We start from the raw sequence: 13,550 nt of genomic DNA, 5'->3' as shown, positions 1-13,550 counted from the left end.
ATACGACCTGGTCACTACCGCCGCAGCAAGACCATCCCGCTTTGCGGCGGGCTCTGGTGAAAACCAGTAGTGGCTTAGAACCGATCCACTAGCACGGTCCACGCCAATCCCTCTCTGGCACAGAGGATCCACTACCTGCCAGCCGGCATCGTGACAGTAGATCCGGCCATGGATCCCGCTGAAGTTCCTCTGCCAGTTGTCGCTGACCTTACCACGGTGGTCGCCCAGCAGTCACAACAGATAGCGCAACAAGGCCAACAGCTGTCTCAATTGACCGTTATGCTACAGCAGTTACTACCACAGCTTCAGCAGTCATCTCCTCCACCGGCTCCTGCACCTCCTCCGCAGCGAGTGGCCGCTCCTGGTCTACGCCTATCCTTGCCGGATAAATTTGATGGGGACTCTAAGTTTTGCCGTGGCTTTCTTTCCCAATGTTCCCTGCATCTGGAGATGATGTCGGACCTGTTTCCCACTGAAAGGTCTAAGGTGGCTTTCGTAGTCAGCCTTCTGTCTGGAAAAGCCCTGTCTTGGGCCACACCGCTCTGGGACCGCAATGACCCCGTCACTGCCTCTGTACACTCCTTCTTCTCGGAAATCCGAAGTGTCTTTGAGGAACCTGCCCGAGCCTCTTCTGCTGAGACTGCCCTGTTGAACCTGGTCCAGGGTAATTCTTCCGTTGGCGAGTATGCCGTACAATTCCGTACTCTTGCTTCAGAATTATCCTGGAATAATGAGGCCCTCTGCGCGACCTTTAAAAAAGGCCTATCCAGCAACATTAAAGATGTTCTGGCCGCACGAGAAATTCCTGCTAATCTACATGAACTTATTCACCTAGCCACTCGCATTGACATGCGTTTTTCCGAAAGGCGTCAGGAACTCCGCCAAGATATGGACTCTGTTCGCACGAGGCGTTTCTTCTCCTCGGCTCCTCTCTCCTCTGGTCCCCTGCAATCTGTTCCTGTGCCTCCCGCCGTGGAGGCTATGCAGGTCGACCGGTCTCGCCTGACACCTCAAGAGAGGACACGACGCCGTATGGAGAACCTCTGCCTGTACTGTGCTAGTACCAAACACTTCCTGAGGGATTGTCCTATCCGTCCTCCCCGCCTGGAAAGACGTACGCTGACTCCGCACAAAGGTGAGACAGTCCTTGATGTCTACTCTGCTTCTCCACGTCTTACTGTGCCTGTGCGGATGTCTGCCTCTGCCTTCTCCTTCTCTACTGTGGCCTTCTTGGACTCTGGATCTGCAGGAAATTTTATTTTGGCCTCTCTCGTCAACAAGTTCAGCATCCCAGTGACCAGTCTCGCCAGACCCCTTTACATCAATTGTGTAAACAATGAAAGATTGGACTGTACCATACGTTTCCGCACGGAGCCCCTTCTTATGAGCATCGGATCTCATCACGAGAGGATTGAACTTTTGGTCCTCCCCAATTGCACCTCGGAAATTCTCCTTGGACTTCCCTGGCTTCAACTTCATTCCCCAACCCTGGATTGGTCCACTGGGGAGATCAAGAGTTGGGGGTCCTCTTGTTCCAAGAACTGTCTAAAACCGGTTCCCAGTAACCCTTGCCGTAACTCTGTGGTTCCTCCAGTAACCGGTCTCCCTAAGGCCTATATGGACTTCGCGGATGTTTTCTGCAAAAAACAAGCTGAGACTCTACCTCCTCACAGGCCTTATGATTGTCCTATCGACCTCCTCCCGGGCACTACTCCACCCCGGGGCAGAATTTATCCTCTCTCTGCCCCAGAGACTCTTGCCATGTCTGAATACGTCCAGGAGAATCTAAAAAAGGGCTTTATCCGTAAATCCTCCTCTCCTGCCGGAGCCGGATTTTTCTTTGTGTCCAAAAAAGATGGCTCCCTACGTCCTTGCATTGACTACCGCGGTCTTAATAAAATCACGGTTAAGAACCGCTACCCCTTACCCCTCATCTCTGAACTCTTTGATCGCCTCCAAGGTGCCCACATCTTTACTAAATTGGACTTAAGAGGCGCCTATAACCTCATCCGCATCAGAGAGGGGGATGAGTGGAAAACGGCATTTAACACCAGAGATGGACACTTTGAGTATCTGGTCATGCCCTTTGGCCTGTGCAACGCCCCTGCCGTCTTCCAAGACTTTGTTAATGAAATTTTTCGTGATCTGTTATACTCCTGTGTTGTTGTATATCTGGACGATATCCTAATTTTTTCTGCCAATCTAGAAGAACACCGCCAGCATGTCCGTATGGTTCTTCAGAGACTTCGTGACAATCAACTCTATGCCAAAATTGAGAAATGTCTGTTTGAATGCCAATCTCTTCCTTTTCTAGGATATTTGGTCTCTGGCCAGGGACTACAGATGGATCCAGACAAACTCTCTGCCGTCTTAGATTGGCCACGCCCCTCCGGACTCCGTGCTATCCAACGCTTTTTGGGGTTCGCCAATTATTACAGGCAATTTATTCCACATTTTTCTACCGTTGTGGCTCCTATCGTGGCTTTAACCAAAAAAAATGCTGATCCCAAGTCTTGGCCTCCTCAAGCAGAAGACGCCTTTAAACGACTCAAGTCTGCCTTTTCTTCGGCTCCCGTGCTCTCCAGACCTGACCCTTCCAAACCCTTCCTATTGGAGGTTGATGCCTCCTCAGTGGGAGCTGGAGCTGTTCTTCTACAAAAAAATTCTTCCGGGCATGCTGTCACTTGTGGTTTTTTCTCTAGGACCTTCTCTCCAGCGGAGAGGAACTACTCCATCGGGGATCGAGAGCTTCTAGCCATTAAATTAGCACTTGAGGAATGGAGGCATCTGCTGGAGGGATCAAGTTTTCCTGTTATTATCTACACCGACCACAAGAACCTCTCCTACCTCCAGTCTGCCCAACGGCTGAATCCTCGCCAGGCCCGGTGGTCTCTGTTCTTTGCCCGATTTAATTTTGAGATTCACTTTCGTCCTGCCGATAAGAACATTAGGGCCGATGCTCTCTCTCGTTCCTCGGATGCCTCAGAAGTTGAACTCTCTCCGCAACACATCATTCCACCTGACTGCCTGATCTCCACTTCTCCTGCCTCCATCAGGCAAACTCCTCCAGGAAAGACCTTTGTTTCTCCACGCCGACGCCTCGGAATCCTCAAATGGGGTCACTCCTCCCATCTCGCAGGTCATGCGGGCATCAAGAAATCTGTGCAACTCATCTCCCGCTTCTATTGGTGGCCGACTCTGGAGACGGATGTTGTGGACTTTGTGCGAGCCTGCACTATCTGTGCCCGGGATAAGACTCCTCGCCAGAAGCCCGCTGGTTTTCTTCATCCCCTGCCTGTCCCCGAACAGCCTTGGTCTCTGATTGGTATGGATTTTATTACTGATTTACCCCCTTCCCGTGGCAACACTGTTATTTGGGTGGTCGTTGATCGATTCTCCAAAATGGCACATTTCATCCCTCTTCCTGGTCTTCCTTCTGCGCCTCAGTTGGCTAAACAATTTTTTGTACACATTTTTCGTCTTCACGGGTTGCCTACGCAGATTGTCTCGGATAGAGGCGTCCAATTCGTGTCTAAATTCTGGAGGGCTCTCTGTAAACAACTCAAGATTAAATTAAATTTTTCTTCTGCATATCATCCCCAGTCCAATGGACAAGTAGAAAGAATTAACCAGATCTTGGGTGATTATTTGCGACATTTTGTTTCCTCCCGCCAGGATGACTGGGCAGATCTCCTTCCATGGGCCGAATTCTCGTATAACTTCAGGGTCTCTGAATCTTCCTCCAAATCCCCATTTTTCGTGGTGTACGGCCGTCACCCTCTTCCCCCCCTCCCTACCCCCTTGCCCTCTGGTCTGCCCGCTGTGGATGAAATTTCTCGTGACCTTTCCATCATATGGAGAGAGACCCAAAATTCTCTCTTACAGGCTTCATCACGCATGAAGAAGTTCGCGGATAAGAAAAGAAGAGCTCCTCCCGTTTTTTCCCCTGGAGACAAGGTATGGCTCTCCGCTAAATATGTCCGCTTCCGTGTCCCTAGCTACAAGTTGGGACCACGCTATCTTGGTCCTTTCAAAATTTTGTGTCAAATTAATCCTGTCTCTTATAAACTTCTTCTTCCTCCTTCTCTTCGTATCCCTAATGCCTTTCACGTCTCTCTTCTCAAACCACTCATCCTCAACCGTTTTTCTCCCAAATCTGTTCCTCCCACTCCTGTTTCCGGCTCCTCGGACATCTTCTCTGTCAAAGAGATCTTAGCTTCCAAAAAGGTCAGAGGGAAAACTTTTTTTTTAGTGGACTGGGAGGGTTGTGGTCCTGAAGAGAGATCCTGGGAACCTGAGGACAACATCCTAGACAAAAGTCTGCTCCTCAGGTTCTCAGGCTCTAAGAAGAGGGGGAGACCCAAGGGGGGGGGTACTGTTACGCCGAGCGCTCCGGGTCCCCGCTCCTCCCCGGAGCGCTCGCTTCACTCTCCCCGCTGCAGCGCTCCGGTCAGATCCACTGACCCGGGGCGCTGCGATTCCGCTGCCAGCCGGGATGCGATTCGCGATGCGGGTAGCGCCCGCTCGCGATGCGCACCCCGGCTCCCGTACCTGACTCGCTCTCCCTCGGTCCTGTCCCGGCGCGCGCGGCCCCGCTCCCTAGGGCGCGCGCGCCGGGTCTTTGCGATTTAAAGGGTCACTGCGCCGCTGATTGGCGCAGTGATTCCAATTAGTGTCTTCACCTGTGCACTTCCCTATATCACCTCACTTCCCCTGCACTTCCTTGCCGGATCTTGTTGCCATTGTGCCAGTGAAAGCGTTCCTTGTGTGTTCCTAGCCTGTGTTCCAGACCTCCTGCCGTTGCCCCTGACTACGATCCTTGCTGCCTGCCCCGACCTTCTGCTACGTCCGACCTTGCTTCTGTCTACTCCCTTGTACCGCGCCTATCTTCAGCAGCCAGAGAGGTTGAGCCGTTGCTAGTGGATACGACCTGGTCACTACCGCCGCAGCAAGACCATCCCGCTTTGCGGCGGGCTCTGGTGAAAACCAGTAGTGGCTTAGAACCGATCCACTAGCACGGTCCACGCCAATCCCTCTCTGGCACAGAGGATCCACTACCTGCCAGCCGGCATCGTGACAGTATGCAACTATATTGCATTCAGTTGCATAGGTCCAGGCTATAAACTTTTAGATTTACCGAGGGGGGGATTTATTAAAGTCTAGCCCAGGTGCAGATCAAGGAAAAGTTGCTAATTTTTGCACAAACACCTGGTTTGCACAATAATATGTGACTGCCAGGAACCCCTGTAATCTCTGCCGCAGCACCCCAGTCATCCGATGCACAAAGCAAACTCCGAATGACTGGTGACCACAGCCGTCATGTCCCCTCCATTCATGTCTTTGGGAGGAGATGTGTAAAAGCCATCACGCCCCCGCCCATAGACATGAATGGAGGGGGCATGGTGTGACATCACAAACATGGAAGCTCCAAGCTTCTGTGTTCAGAATGCTGTGGTACCAGCCCGGAGATCTGCAGTGCTGGCCACTGGGACCCCCATGAGCAGACATCTTATCCCCTATCCTTTGAATAGGGGATAAGATGTCTAGGGGCAGAATACTCCTTTAACTCCTTGAGGGGGAAGGTGTATTAATTATATATATATATATCTATATGGCTGTATAGTGTATACAGTGAAGAGAGTGATGCTTACAATTTTGTCCCTGTACGGGCCTCGTCTTCTGTAGCTCTGCCCCCTCATGGATTAATTGCTAGAGGAGAGGCTATAACAGAAGAGGCCCGGATAAGCAACGAGATGGTAAGTGTAATGCTACACCCCCTCTCCCCCTCAAGGAGTTAACTAAAGCTGCTCAGCAGCACTAAAAAACGTCTTCATTGCTGGGTCGGCACCTATCACTCAGCCCAGCAAGATGTTACGGATTCGCTGGTTTAATGTGACAAAAGAGTTAAGTTGTGATGTGCAATTCACCCTTTCCAAACTTTTGGAAAACTTGCTGAACTCTAATGACAAGTTAAAGGAAAGGGAGAGAGGGGACTTCAATCAGGAGGCAGCACTGTGTACATACAGTAGTGGAAACAAAAGGGACAGCTGCCTAAAACTTTATGGTTGGTCAAAGATGAGAGGAAAACCTTGATTTAATTGCAGGAAAGTGAGAAATTTGGTGGCCAATGCTTTAGAGCTTGTGTTCTAGGGTAAGGAGTAATTTTTTTGGTAAGTAAAATGATTAAACAATATGTTAGCAATCACATAGACCAGTGTTTCCCAACCGGGGTACCTCCAGCTGCTGCAAAACTACAACTCCCAGCATGCCAAGACAGCCATTGGCTGTCCTGGCATGCTAGGAGATGTAGTTTTGCAACAGCTGGAGGCACCTGATTTTGAAAAACTGACAAATGGAGGGAAGTTGTTTAAAATCTGACCATCTAACCCTGCTGCGGTTGTCCTTCTGCTCTCTGGTAAGGTACAACATGCATCATCTTTCGCTGTTCATATTGACAACAGTAAATTAACAGCACTTATGATAAACAGGGAGGATCGGGCAGTAAGTGAGCGCTTGTTTTCGGATTCTGTCACTGTATGCCCAGGAGAAATGGAAAAGAAAATTTACCCAATAATACATCATAGGTTTAAATTCATTTCAGATTGCTCCCATTAGTCATGAAATTGCCAGTGATAGATTATAATGGCATTTTCTGCCAAGGTACATTATGTTTCTGTATAAAACTCAAGGATGATGATACATTTACGAATTAATCTTCAATGTGTTATTGGTCGTCGCGAGTAATTTTGCCTGCAATTCAAACGTATTATTGCAAGATTGATTTTTTTATTTTTCATTTTATATAACAAAACAGACTGGGTTCACACGGGGACATTAAGCATGGTAAAGAAATGCATTGTTAATTAAGTCAAAACTGGACTATAAGGCTAGGTTCACACTACAGAATTTCCGCCTGCAATTCCGCTTTGAAATTGCAGGCAGAAATTCCGCTTACTAAAATGTTCTGTATAGTGAATGGGTTTCCGTTCACAAATTCACACTTCGGAATTTGTGAACGGAAAATCCGCTTGGAAATTTCTGCCTGAAGAATGGCTTTGCTCATTCTTCAGGCGGAAATACTCGTGGAACACATTGCAGTCTATTGAAGAGTGCAGTGTCCGCGCGGTCCTAGTGCCGACTGATTCAGTCGGCACTGGCCGCACTCGGAATCTCCGGGTGGAAATTTTCTTGCCGGAGATTCCGTAGAGAGAGCCTAGCCTAATAACTCATTATAGTGCAAATGTTATATCTCTTTTAAAAAAAAAATTTCTTTTTTTTTATATTAACCATTAGCTGGTTTTGTATAGACCATGCTAGACGCCCATCGATTGTAAGCTCTTGTGAACAGGGCTCTCATTCTTCTCGTTTGAATTGTTAGGCCATGTTCATCCACAGTAAAATCGGCCCTTTCTTTACCCATAAAATTGAGTTTTTAAAGCGGTACTCTGTCCCTAGACATCTTATCCCCTATCCAAAAGATAGGGGATAAGATGTCCGATCGCGGGGGCCCCCCTCCGCTTAGGACCACCGCAATCTTGGCTGCAGCACCCCAGACATCCGGTGCACAGAGATGACTGGCAATGCGGGGCTGAGGCTCGTGGCGTAAACCCACGCCCGGCTCGTGATGTCATGGGTACGCCCCCTAAATGCAATTCTATGGAAGGGGGCGTGGCGGCCATCACGCCCCCTCCCATAGACTTGCATTGAAGGGGGCGCTGCCATGACATCATGAGCCTCCGGCGCTGCACCCAACACTCTAAATGAATGCTGGGTGCCGCAGGGAGATCGCTGGGGTCTCCAGAGGCAGAACTCCCATGATCAGACATTTTATAGGGGATAGGGGATAAGATGTCTAGGGGCAGAGTATCCCTTTATGGTTAAAAACATTGATTGATGTTCTGCAGATTTTCCAATAATAATGCATAAGGCAATGTTCACACGACGTAATGTCCGCACAGGACCGCACAGTAATACATTTTCTCATAGATGGCTATGCATTACGTGTGGACTCCACACAAAGAATGAATGTGTTCATTCTTTGTGCGGACAGAGGGATATGGAATTTCCATGCCGGAAAAAATCGGTCAATTTTTAACAGGTATTAAATTAATTTGCTTGTAATTTATTTTCAGACAATTTTACTAAAACAATTAGCCATATTTTAGCCAATTTGTACAAAAACAAGCTTATTTATAAAAAAAAAAAAAAAAAGGTGCGGGGACATAGCCTTAATGAGGTTGTACTGTGTAATGTCTGATTTCATTTGTACACATACTTTATGATGCTGGTGGTGATAAGGATGGACCGAGTGGGGGCTTTCAAATGTGATTGACGGTGCTGCTATATACTTTGCCAAGTGTCGACACAAGAAGATATACACCACACAGAGTATGTTGGTATACACTCTTTCTTAGCATTAAGCTCTGCTGCCCTCAAAAATAGTTCTGCTTTATTTCAGGAAAAACAGTTGTTTTTTTACATTGTGCAAAGAAGAAGGCTTAGGGAGGGTTGATTATGACATCACAATTAATATGTTACAGTTTGATTGGTTGTTCAAATATTGTGTCCGTATATAATAGCATATCTAGTGTCCATTAATTTCTTGGCAAAAGTTCTCTGTTCATCAGATGTTTAGTCTTTCTACTCCCGCATGGAGTCGACTCAGGGCCGCTGTTCGGAGTCACGAGTAGATAGTATTCGAGTATATGGGTTGAAGGATAAAAGTATGCATCATTCTATATACTGATTAGTCATTTGTTGTGTAGCATAAGTCTTTATCTTGCAAGTCCTCCTGCTTAAGATTTCTGCATTTTTCCACAAAGTCCAATGTTTAGATGTCTTGTATCCATAGTCTCCATCTCAAGGTTCTAGTCTTAGTTACAGGCAAAGCGATAAGATGAGCCAGCTCTTCTGCAATATTCAGCAATAGCAGTTAGCATTCTGATGTATCTGGGTTGAAGGGTAAGGGAACAGATATTTTTTTCCAGCAGCAATGGCTCTCAGAGTTTACTTTAAGGTAGTGTACCTCTTGGTGAGGGCTAGATATTTTGCCCAGTTAACAGACTTTGAGAGGGGGAACATAATTGGGCACAGAGAAACGTGATGGTTGTTTTGAGGAATTTCCCATCTTCTAGGCTGTTTTGACCAAGCTGTTAGGAGATGTTAGAGGAGTGGTTATGTGAGGAAACAACCACATGGAAAACAGGCTCCAGTAAGGAGGATTCTTTGATCTGCCAAAATGCATGAGCAGCTGCCACAGTTTCCTTGTCCACCATCCAGACACAGGTGGCGTCTTCATTACACATCCTTGTCTCTACCCAGACCATGTGCCATAAAAACAGGGCAAACACATAGTACCACTAAAGTACCGCAAAGCAGCAAAGACAAACGAGTCTTCTGTTCGAAGTAGGCCACACCAGATAGTATGTTTGGACTCTGTTTAAAGCAAATAAATGTAGTTTGAAAATACTTTTAGTAGTATTTTTCCAAGTTTAAAAATGCAATATAAAACATCCTAAAAAAAAGAATAGATGAAAAATATGCACCTTGTCAGTGCCAGTAATATGCCCCCCCCCCCCCCCTCTTCAAGCCAGTGATATGGCCTCACAGCCAGCAATATGCCCCTGTCCCCAGAGCCAGTCAAATGTCCCCCCCCTCATAGCCAGTAACATGCTCTCCACTTACAGTAATAATTTCCCCCCTGTAGCCAGTAATATGCCCCTGTAACCAGTAAGAATTACCGACCTAATGCCAGTAACAATGCCACCTGTAGCCAGGATAATGACTCCTTGAAGCCAAAAATAATGACCCCTCTGATGCCAGTATAATTGACCCCCTGCAGCCAGTAATAATGAACCCCTACAACCATTAATAATGACCCCCTGATGCCAGAAATATTGACCCCAGTAATAATGGCCCACTACAGCCAGTAATAATGACCCACTACAGCCAGTAATAATGACCCACTACAGCCAGTAATAATGACCCACTACAGCCAGTAATAATGACCCACTACAGCCAGTAATAATGACCCACTACAGCCAGTAATAATGACCCACTACAGCCAGTAATAATGACCCACTACAGCCAGTAATAATGACCCACTACAGCCAGTAATAATGACCCACTACAGCCAGTAATAATGACCTCCTGCAGCTAGTAATAATGACCCCCTGCAGACAGAAATAACACCCCCTGCACCCAGTACTATGCCCCCTGTAGCCAAAAAAATGTGACTTACCTTCACACTGCCCCAATGCTGAAAGTTGTCTCCCAATGGCAGGATACAGTGCACTTTAACCTTTGCCAACAGGCTGTAGTCCCCAGCTGCGTTCAGGAGCCCATGAAGACTGGATGTCACAGCTTTCATCCGAATCTGTGGCAATGCAGATACAATTAGCATCAGCAGTGCCCCACATACCACAACAGGTGGAGAACCACTGCTGTAGAAGGCACAAAGATAGGAGTGGGATTTTTCTTCTGTGTATGGCAATGAAATAACCAACTTCTTCCAGTAACATGGTCTACTGAGATTGCGTTAACCTGAAAACTTAAACTAAATAAATGCACATGGATGCTAGTACATGCCACTCCCCAAGATGCTAACTCTATTTACGTAAGGGATGAATGACATACAGTATGACGGGTACACAAAAATTTTGTCTGTAGATTTATTCAGCAGATTTGTGATGGAAAATCGGCTATGTTAATACTTACCCTTATCATACAGAGCATGTTTACATGTTAGAGTAGGGAACACTTAAAGGGGTACTCCGCCCCTAGACATCTTATCCATACCTCCCAACTGTCCCGGATCCGGTGGGACATTCACGCTTTTGGGGTGATGTCCCGCCGTCCTGGAACGGCCCCCACATGTCCCACATTTAACTTTATGTGCCTAATGTGGCTCATACAGTTAAACGCTGCACTCAGTGGGAAGTTTGACAGGTTGAAGAGCCATTGGCTCCTCACCCTGTCAATCACTCTTGTGTCCCTGGCAACAGTTAGCCAGCAGACGCAAGAGTCTGGACCCTTCCTCTGCGCTCAGGCGCACAAGTGACAACAGACGTTGGAGCGCAGAGGAAGATGTGAGCTGCAGGAGTCGACAGAGGATGGAAGACAACAGCTGGAGGAGCCAACCATGAAGAATATATGCAAAAGGTGAGTTCGCCGAGGCCTGGGGGAGGGGGGTTGGTGTTGTTTTGGGGGGAAGGGGAGTGCAATTTGACTGCTGCTGCCTTCTATGGGGGACCCTGCTGCTGCCTACTGGGGGTGGGGGGGCACTGCTTCATCCTTTGGAGGAAACTCTGCTACGGCTACTATGGGGGAGCTGCTACAATGGGGGGTACTGCTGCTACTATGTGGGAAACTGCCTACTATGGGGGAACTGCTGCTGTCTATAATGGGGGACCTCTGCCTACTAAGGGGGAAATGTTGCTGCCTATTGTGGGGGACCTCTGCCAACTAAGGGGGAACTGCTGCTGCCTATTGTGGGGGACTTCTTCCTACTGGGGGGGAACTGCTGCTGCATATTATGAGGGACCTCTGCATACTAAGGGGGAACTGATGCTGCCTATTATGAAGGACCTCTGCATACTAAGGGGGAACTGCTGCTGCCTATTATGGGGACCTCTGCCTACTAAGGGGGAACTGCTGCTGCCTATTATAAGGGGCCTCTGTGTACTAAGGGGGAACTGCTGCTGCCTATTCTGGGGAACCTTTGCCTACTATGGGGAACTGCTGCTGCCTATTATGGAGGACCTCTGCCTACTATGGGGGAAACTGCTGCCTACTATGGGGGACCTCCGCAATCTCGGCTGCGGCACCCCAGACATCCGGTGCATGGAGCGAACTTCACTCTGTGCCGGTTGACTGGCAATGCTGGGCGGAGGCTCGTAACATCATGGCCACGCCCCTTCCATGCAAGTCTATGGGAGGGGAGGTGACTTCCAGTTTTGATGGCAGCTTATCTCTCTCAGAATAAAAGGTTAGGACAGCCATTCCTGCCTAGGCAAGCAGGTTTGGCCAAAGTTTGACTAAAGAGTATGGGGACCTTAGGCTTTGTTCACATGGTGGAGAATTTGAAGAATGTCCTTTCAAAAAACACGAGCTGACATTCCACAAATTTGCATGTTGTGCCGACACTAGGATGACTCGGAAATGTGCTGTCTCCTTAGAAGGTAACACATATATGAGCGGATTCCACCAAAAGAATGTTCATTCTTTCAGTGGACACCGGAATTGGCATTTTCGCTAAAAATTCAGCTGTGTGCTTGGTTCTGCAAAATCCCATTGAAAACAGTAGGACTTTCCTGCAACAGGATTTAAAAGAGGACATTTTTGAACCGGATTCAAAACAGGCAGATGTTCCATAAGGCACATTGGCGTTCCGAGCTCCGTTCGATGAATCTGTTAAAATGACAGGACTTTCTACAGGTCAAGTTTTTTTCTCCACTAAAATCCTGCAAACTAATGGACATCAAAAATAAACCTGACCGACCACATTGTCAACAGGACTTATCTGGATTAATTGGTATTAATCCGCTTATCTCCATTATCAGCATCAGTAAAGATGCTCCGTAATTCTGATGTAATTACAACCTTAGAATAGAAATGTTGAAGAGGTAAGGAGGCGCGTCAGAACTGGTCCCACCAGAGGCTCTTTTTACAAAATGTATTAAAGGGGTACTCCGGTGGAAAACAATTATTATAATTTTTTTTTCAAATCAACTGGTGCCAGAAAGTTATGCAGATTTGTAAATTACTTATATTTAAAAATCTTAATCTTTCCAGTACTTATCAGCTGCTGTATGCATCAGAGGAAGTTGTATAGTTCCTTTCTGTCTGACTACAGTGTTCTCTGCTGACACCTCTGTTCATGTCAGGAACTGTCCAGAGCAGGATAGGTTTGCTATGGGGATTTGCTCTTGCTCTGGACAGTTCCTGACATGGACAGAGGTGTCAGCAGAGAGCACTTGGGTCAGACAGGAAAGAAATTCAATAAGAAAAGAACTTCCTCTGGAGCATACAGCAGCAGATATGTACTGGAAGGATTAAAGGGGTACTCCGGTTGAAAACTTTATTTATTTATTTTTTTTAATCAACCGATGCCAGAAAGTTTAACAGATTTGTAAATTACTTCTATTAAAAAATCTTAATCCTTCCAGTACTTATTAGTGGCTGTATACTACAGAGGAAATTCTTTTCCTTTTGGATTTCTTTTCTGTCATGACCACAGTGCTCTCTGCTGACACCTCTGTCCATGTCAGGAACTGTCCAGGGCAGGAGCAAATCCCCATAGCAAACATATGCTGCTCTGGATAGTTCCTAAAATGGACAGAGGTGTCAGCAGAAAGCACTGTGGTTGTGACAGAAAAGAAATCCCAAAAGAAAAGAATTTCCTCTGTAGTATACAGCCGCTAATAAGTACTGGAAGGATTAAGAATTTTTTAATAGAAATAATTTACATATCTGTATAACTTTTTGGCACCAGTTGATTTAAAAAAAAATGTTGTTGAGAGGATTACCCCTTTAAGAGCATCCAAAGTTCC

This window comes from Hyla sarda, chromosome 5 (genome assembly GCF_029499605.1).
Source record: "Hyla sarda isolate aHylSar1 chromosome 5, aHylSar1.hap1, whole genome shotgun sequence".
In the NCBI taxonomy this organism is placed as follows: Eukaryota; Metazoa; Chordata; class Amphibia; order Anura; family Hylidae; genus Hyla; species Hyla sarda.
The sequence above is the reverse complement of the archived record's forward strand: the minus strand, read 5'-3'. Positions refer to the sequence as shown.